Source organism: Solanum verrucosum, unplaced genomic scaffold (assembly GCF_900185275.1).
Source record: "Solanum verrucosum unplaced genomic scaffold, falcon-dt-bn FXZP01000238.1, whole genome shotgun sequence".
Classification (NCBI taxonomy): domain Eukaryota; kingdom Viridiplantae; phylum Streptophyta; class Magnoliopsida; order Solanales; family Solanaceae; genus Solanum; species Solanum verrucosum.
Window position 1 is genome coordinate 2,524,525 of NW_026020630.1, and position 8,929 is coordinate 2,533,453.

At 29.6% G+C, this 8,929-nt stretch overlaps 1 non-coding gene across 1 annotated transcript; it reads left to right on the forward strand.

The window, feature by feature from the left end:
• The first annotated feature begins 3,966 nt into the window (after positions 1-3,966).
• On the forward strand, positions 3,967-4,040 carry TRNAI-UAU (transfer RNA isoleucine (anticodon UAU)). Its single transcript has one exon. It is a non-coding gene; the product is annotated as a tRNA-Ile (tRNA).
• Positions 4,041-8,929: the final 4,889 nt, after the last annotated feature.

Sequence of the window (8,929 nt, forward strand, 5' to 3'; positions counted from 1 at the left end):
TGAATACGGTAACTTGGATTTTGGCGAGACTCTCTGAATATTAGTGAAATTACACTTTCCCAAATCAGTTCAATCATATCGGTACATTATGGCTAGTTTTCGACACTTTTTAAAAAAGTATTAAGTAGGAATCGTCACTAGGAGAAGTTAAAAAGTGATAACATGAGTACTATACTGTACTAGTATTAGACTTTGGCAAGATTCTCTAGAGATTAATACTAAAGTAGACTTTCTAAAATCATTCCAATAATATCTATATATATTCTTCAGTTAATTTTCTATATTTTATTTAAAATGCTATGTAAGAATTGTCAATAGTAAAAGTTAGAACGTGATAAGATGAATACTCGTATTGAACTTTTGGCTCGAGTCTCTAAACATTGGGGTGGTCAGTATAGGGGTACATGGGTGTTTTGGCGAGAGTTTTTAAAATTGTTTTCCAAACAATTATAACCAATCGAATATGAAAAAATTGAAAACGATTTCCAGAAAAATAGTTTCCTCCATATTGGATGACGAACGCACCCTTAATTACTATACTACAAGTTTTTTCACATGCAACAAAAGGTGTAATGAGAAACTCATAACTCAAACATTAGTCCGATTAATTATTCACTAATTATCAATCTCCTGTCCCACATCGGTAGTAGAAGACCAATACATCCATTTTATAAGACCTCAACTAGACAATACATATTGTTGAGCCTTGTAATGTGAGCTTGTAACCTGAGTGGGAGCAATAAGTCGATTTGGACAACCAATTTTGTAAAGACCCTTTGACGCGAATAGTGCATTTGGTTCCGCACAATGCCAAGTCACACACACCACTATAAGTGTCAAGGTTATCGTTGGTTGGACCATAATCTTTTTATTTTTTGTTATAAAACCTAAATTGATATGTCATTGTAATCAACTAAATACTTTGTGAACCTAATATGGGGTGTCATAGTAGTAAACGAAATACTTCGGGAATTAAAAATAAGGATAGATTCATTATATTTTGTATAACTAAAAATTAGACTTCCAAAACCATTCAAATCATATAGGTTTGTCTTCGATATCGATACAGTTTGGTTAATTTAGGCTATTTTTTTTTTAAAAAAAAGGTAAGAAACACTAATAGAAGTTAGGACGTTGTGCAAGTAGATTAGGGTTTTTTTTTATCGTAGAACCTAGGGGAATGCATGGTTTGGTTCGACTGATTCTTTAATAAAATTTGTATCATATCAATATTTTGATTTCTCTATTTTATGTAACTAAAATTAAAATTTTCAAAATCATTACAGACATATTGATCCAGTTCAATTACTTTTCGATAATTTTTTTAAAATGTTATGTAAGAGTACTCGTTACTAGTAGAAGTTGGGACGTAATAAGATGAATACTCGTATTGGATTGTCAATGATGTTAGGGATGTCATTGATTTGAACCATCATCTTTTTAATTAAGGATTGCAATGGTTCGGTTTGATTAGTTATTTTATAAAATTCGTATCAATAACAGTTTTTCGATTATTTTATTTTGTATAATTAAAAATTAGAGTTCCAAAATCATTCCATTCATATATGTTTCTCTTCAATATCGATACACTGTAGTGACGTAGATGAGTACTCATTTTGGATTTTGGTGAGACTTTCTGAACATTAGGAAATTACACATTCCAAAATCAGTTCAATCATATTGATACATTATGGTTAATTTTCGATACATTTTTAAAAAATATTCTGTAAGAGTCGTCAGTAGTAGAAGTTAGAAAGTGATAACATGAGTACTTATGTACTAGTATTAGACTTTGGCAAGACTCTCTAGACATTAATACTAAATTAAACTTTCTAAAATCATTCAAATCATATTAGTATATAGTTCGGTTAATTTTCTATAGTTTCTTTAAAACGTTATGTAAGAGTCGTCAATAGTAAAAGTTAGAACGTGATAAGATGAATACTCGTATTGGACTTTTGGACAAAGTCTCTAAATATTGGGGTGGTCACAAATCACGATAGGGCTACAGTGGTGTTTTGGTGAGAGTTTCTAAATTTTTTTTCCAACAATTATAACCAATCGAACATGAAAAAATTGAAAAACAATTTCGAGAAAAATATTTTCCTCCATGCTGGATGACGAACACACCCTTAATTGCTATACTATAAATTTTTCCTTGCAAGAAAAGCTCAACTCAAACACTAGTCCAATTAATTCCTCAGTAATCATCAATCTCCTGTCCCACATCGGTAGTAGAAGACCATTACATCCATTCTATAAGACCTCAACTAGAAAATGCATATTGCTGAGCTTAGTAACGTGAGCTTGTAACCCGAGTGGGAGCAATAAGATGATTGGGACAACCAATTCGTTACGGCCTTTGACACAAATAGTGCGGTTTGGTTTGGTTCATAGAAGGCGGATTTGTGGTGTAGTATGCGTACTACCGGTTAATAGTAGTGTGTACTCAAAGTCATCTCCTTCAAGGATTTAGACCTGTCTAGCTCCCAAAAGAGGAGTTTCACAGTGGGAGGAGGGGCAACCCCTGCGGGTTTGCTCCTCATTGTGGCTGGCTTAACAGAGCAGCGCTCCCAAATGATGGCCGCTCTGGCCATCAAAGACCAGTTCCCATCCCAAGTCACACCGCTATGAGATGTCAAGGTTATCGTTGGTTGGACCATCATTTTTTTATTGCTTCGCGGAGTTGAAAATAAGCATAGATTCATTATATTTTTTATAACGAAAAATTAGACTATCAAAACCACCTATCATATAGGTTTTTCTTCGATATCGATACAATTGGATTAATTTAGGATTATTTTTTTTAAAAAAATGTTTTGATAAGAATCACTAGTAGAAGTTAGGACGTTATGTAAGTAGATTAAGGTTTTTTAAAATTGTAGAACCTAGGGATATGCATGGTTTGGTTCATCTGATTCTTTTATGAAATTTGTATCATACCAATATTTTGATTACTCTATCTATATAACTAAAATTAAAATTTTCAAAATCATTACTGTAATATCAATGCAAATCGATTACTTTTCGATTATCTTTGAAAAAAATTTATGTAAGAGTCGTTATTAGTAGAAGTTAGAACGTTATAGATGAGTACTCGTATTGAATTTAGGCGAGACTCTCAAGACATTATAACTAAAATTAGATTTTTCAAAATCATTCCAATCATATCAGTATTGTTCGGTTAATGTTTTATATTCTTTTAAAACGTTATGTAAGAATCGTCAACAATAGAAGTTAGAACATGATAAGGTGAGAAGTCGCATTGGACTTTGGTGAAACTTTCTAGACATTATAACTAAATTTAGATTTTTCAAAATCATTCCAATGATATCAGTACATTTTGAATATTTCTTAACTTTTTTATAAAAAAAAATTATTGTAAAAATCGTCACTAGTAAACGTTATAACACGACAAGATGAATACTCACATTGAACACGGCGAGACTCGATAGATTTTTTTTATTGTTTAAAAGTTTTTGAATCAAAGATAACGTTCACATTTGATTCATAAAATCTTTGGTATTACATTTCAAAAATTATTATTACTTTGGTGTAATCATTCGATATACAAAGTTTATTAGTCTAACTGATTTGAATATGTATCGTGCAGGAAAATCATACGCTTTGAATTATGATTTTGATAAAACTCAATAGTTTTAATTCAAACCTTATATATGTGTTAAAAATTCACTAGATATACACAAATTTTTAATTTAAAACTCCAAAGCTTAATCAAACACCTTCAACCTCTAAAATGAGTGTACGCTAGCTTTAGATTTTCAGAAGCTGAGTCAAACAGGTTATAAGTGAATTTTCTACCCAATTGGATAACTAATTATATTCCTTTCACCTCATTCTTGGATTTAAACTAAAGTTTAAAGCATTATTAATAATTATTACAGTTAAGATCCAAGTATGGTCTATCTTAGATATATAGAAAACGTAATTAATATAGCTATCACTGGTCCTGTAGCTCAGTTGGTTAGAGCGTTGGTCTTATGAGCCGAAGGTCGCGGGTTCGAGCCCCGCCAGGACCACCTTTTTTGTTTCCCGAGACAATAAATACTGATATATTACGTTACGTGGAATTTATATGTTAATTTATTCTAGCTAAAATCGTCACATAACTAATATTAATTTATGCGACAGGGTGTGGAATATTTTGTGTATAGTAACAATAATCATACATAATAATATTTTTGTTTCCCGAGACAACAAATATTGACATAACGTTACGTGGAATCTATATATTAATTTATGCTAGATAAAATCGTCAAATAACTATTATTAATTTAGCTGAGAGGGTGTGGAATATTTCATGTATAGTAACAACAATCATATATAATAACATTTCACTAAAATATTGAAGTCTCTTTGGGACCGATTGTCATGTTATATATACTATAAGCTACCGATATCAAAAAGTATGTGGCAATCAACGTCCTGATAAAAAAGTTTAATCGTAAAGTAGATTCTTTTTATTACCGTCATTCTCTATAATAACATATTACTATATAACATTTAAGTTTACTATAATTTCATGTAACGTTACATTATAGTGAAAATGTTCAAGTGACAAAAAGTTATTTTTGATGAGAAAATTGTTGTGGATAATGGGGCAACCTATTATACTGGACTGGGAACCTAAATAAGCCACAAAAACATAAAAGTGACCAAAATAAGCCACTACTTTAGGAAGTAACTAAAATAGGCTTAGTGGAAGAAAAAATTCCACTTTATCTAATATTCTAAACGTTTTCCGTTAGTCTCATAACGTGTATATTTTAATATATAACGGAATTATTTTCTACACTTTATAAAATGGAACTATTTCTTACACTTTATAAAGTGGAACTTTTTCTTACACTTTATAAAGTGGAACTTTTTCTTACACTTTATAAAGTGGAACTTTTTATTACACTTTTTATAAAGTGGATGGACATTGACCGATAAAGGAGAACGTTGTTGACTAGTCTTAGGCTCCTTCCTAACATAGATTTCAAGTATTGTTAACTTGATTTGATCTATGTAGTCATCTGGAACCCTCAAAAAGTCGGTCAACGATTCGTCATTATAGATAATTCACTCTCCAAAATTTACTTGTCCTTGTGATAAAAATGAAGTAGGGTATTTTACGACTATAATCAAATTATAAATAGTACTGTTTATACTCATTCTTTTATAAATTGATGAAAGAAATTTATGATATCGGATATTAATTGAATATTTAGCATTGTGTTTGGGAGGAAAATTATAATAAACGGTATTTCCATCATGTATAATTTCGCCATCCCAATAAATCAAAACTCTAACTTTTGGTTTAGAAGACATTTTTTTTTTTTGAGATTGAAATGAACAAATATAGAAAGTATGTTGTAGGTGCTACCAGTTAATGTTTGAACGTCCTCCTTAAATAGAGATTGGAGGATTTTTCAGAATAAAAAAATAAAAATACATAGTGTAATAATTTTTTCCGTTTTTATGATATGTCAAATCAATATAATTGTATGACCAACACTGCAAAAGAGATAAAAACGTGAAAATATTCCTCTTTGTAAAGTGGAATTTTCTCTTCCACTTTGTAAAGTGTAAGATTTTCTTCCACTTTATAAAGTGTAAGAAAAAGTTCCACTTTATAAAGTGTAAGAAATAGTTCCATTTTATAAAGTGTAGAAAATAATTCCGTTATATATTAAAATATACACGTTATAAGACTAACGGAAAACGTTTAGAATATTAGATAAAGTGGAATTTTTTCTTTTACTAAGCCTATTTTAGTTACTTCCTAAAGTAGTGGCTTATTTTGGTCACTTTTATGTTTTTGTCGCTTATTTAAGTTTCCAGTCCTTTTATACTCTACCTCACAAAACTTAGTCAATCAGATAAATATTTATTATCGAGTGTTTACATCAAACAAATTATTTGATTTAAGGTGAATTGAAGAGATATATATCGATTAATCATAATAAGTGATTGTTGTGGATGTTCAACATGTACACGTGTGTTATGCATTCATTGATTAGATATACATATTTGATGGAAGACAAGTATTTTAATCATATATTTTTCATTTATTCATAGATAAGTGATGTATTTTCACTTTAAGTTATAATTCTCAAGGTTGATCGTAGAATGTCCACGTTGCTTGTAAATCACTTATTATTACACATGAAATATTAATTAATGAACACAATAATATAAATACACAAGTAACACTAGTCAAAGATCAAATATTTATAATTTATTAAGTAGAGCCTATAGAAACTCATGCTCACATGACATTTAACATGTGAATACTACTTTTTATGTTTCCTTGATAAGAAAATAATAATAGTAAGTGAGGTCTAGTGACTAGCTATTACTATATTTTTATTAATGACATTTTTTTTAGCGTTCTGATATTACGAAATAGGAATTTGATATTTTAAGTCGGTGTTTTGATGTTACAAAATAGGATTTTAAGTATTTTTTATTTATATTTATACATGAGTTTTTCTGAAAATTAGATGATCGACGAATTTATTGGCCCCTAAACTTGGCCAAGTTGGGCCTAATAGATCTGGTGGCCAGTTATCGTTAAATTTTTATTAATAGTGTCTCATTTTTAAATATTTTAATGTCACATATATAATAATTCTAAATTCTAAGTATTTTTCGTGTATGTTAATCCATTAATTTCTCGAAAAGTAGTCGACCGACTCCATTAGCCCTCAAACTTAGCCAGAACAGGCCTCACATACATGCTGACCACTAGACATTTGCGATAGTGTTGTTTCTTTTTCTGGTATTATAGTATCATGAAATTGAAATTTAAACTTTTAAACATTTTTCATTGTGTTAGTCCATTATTTTTTTTCAAAAATCCGTTGACGATTCTGTTAGACCCTAAACTTGGCCAAATCAGAACTCATAGCTCTAATGAGTAGTATTCGTTGCATTTTCATTAATATCATTTATTCCCCCACTAATTTAATGATGTCATCCTTGTAATTTTTTAAAATTATGATGATATGTTATAAAATCAAGGAATAAGTAATTTGTGTGTATTGGTGAATATATAAAATGTTTGATTGGTCCAACCATATTTTATATCATTTTATATGGTTCTTTCTTCTATTTATTATTATTATTATTATTGCTGTTGTTGTTGTTATTTTTTTTATTTTTTATTTTTTACCGTGGTTTCCGGGCGTCGCTTTGCGAACCCGACTAGCTGTACCCACCGGGTCCCGCTGTTTCAAGGCGGGTCCACCACGGTTAGTTCCACGGGGCCCTGGAGACGCGGCCGGTTTGTAATGCCTCCAGTGGCCCTGCTGGGGCTCGAACCTATATTTTATATCATTTTATATGGTTCTTTCTTCTATTTATTATTATTATTATTATTATTATTATTATTATTATTGCTGTTGTTGTTATTATTATTAGTATTTTCCTTAATTAAATCATGGCGGGGAAAAGATATTTGAAAAACTTATGGGATTACATGTAACAAAATTAAAAAGCAAGTGTTTACTCATGAATAAAAGATGTTTGATTTGTCTTATCACCAACATTGTCTTGTCCCTTCTTCTATTTTAAAAGTATTTTAAAAATAATTAAAACTGGAAAAATATATATTAAATTTAGCTTAACTACAAATAAACACATTCACACTATAAGCTAGCGTTTGACCATAGATTTCCAAATATTCTTGGCAAATATTATTTGAGGTGAAAATTTGGATGAAATTTCACTATGTGTTTGGCCATATTATTTGGGAAACATATTTCACTTTTTTAGAAAAATATGATTTATACTCATAAGTTTTAAAAACTATCAAAACTAACCATAAGTTTGTATTACAAGTCAATTGGATTTTTGTTGCAATAAATAACAAGTAGTGTTCATGACACTGGAGCAATGTGGTAGTTTAGAGTGAGTGCAACAAGCATCATTCCATACATCGTGAAGTAGACAAAACACGTGACTTTGTTACCTTGAGCCGATTGTTCATCATTTTCATCAACAACCATATCATCACTTTCATATTCGTTAAATATTTCATCACTACTTTGGTGTTCACGTCGCAAACAACTACTATAGAGGGTGTTTTTGTAAAAGATAAAAGTTTGGTGTAAAATTTTAATTTTTAAAAGATCCCAAATACTAGAAAAAACTAGTATTTGGGAATTTGGGATATTTTCCAAATAATGACAAATTATACGGATAAATACTATTTGCTAAATATTACTTGAGAAATCTATGGCTAAACAGGTCCAAATATCACATTTTTAGTGTGAATTTTCTTACAATAAATTATCTCTCTCTATATATATATAACAAAACTTAAAAGGGAAGTAACATGTATTATTATTAGTAATAAACGAGATTTGATTCGTCCAACCACTAATTTTGTCTTGTTTTTTCTTCCTATTTATTAATATTTTCCTTAAATTCGAAATGAAAAAACTCATTAAATCTAACTTATGATAGTTGATTCGTCCAATCGCCAAATTTGCCTTGTTTTCCTTCTCATTTATTAGTGTTTTCCTTAGATTCAAAATTGAAAAAAATCATTAAATCTAGCTAGTAATATTTGATTCGTCCAATCACCAAATTTGTCTTTTCTAATTTATTACTAGTTTCTTAAATTCAAAGTGGAAAAATTTATTAAATCTAACTTTATCATGATAATTATGAGTATATTCCTTATATGTATAAATAAATAAACATAACATATTTTAAAAGAAAAAAAGGGTGTGAAATATATCTAAACATTGACCGAACTTGCTATAACAATTCCAAACATTGGGCAAGACCTATTAACCCTGCACTATTTAATAGTGTATTTTAAAGATATATAAGTGTTCAGTTGGACAAGTTATTATTTATAATGATGCAATATTTATGATGTTTGTGGACACCTATATATATCTTTAAAATACAC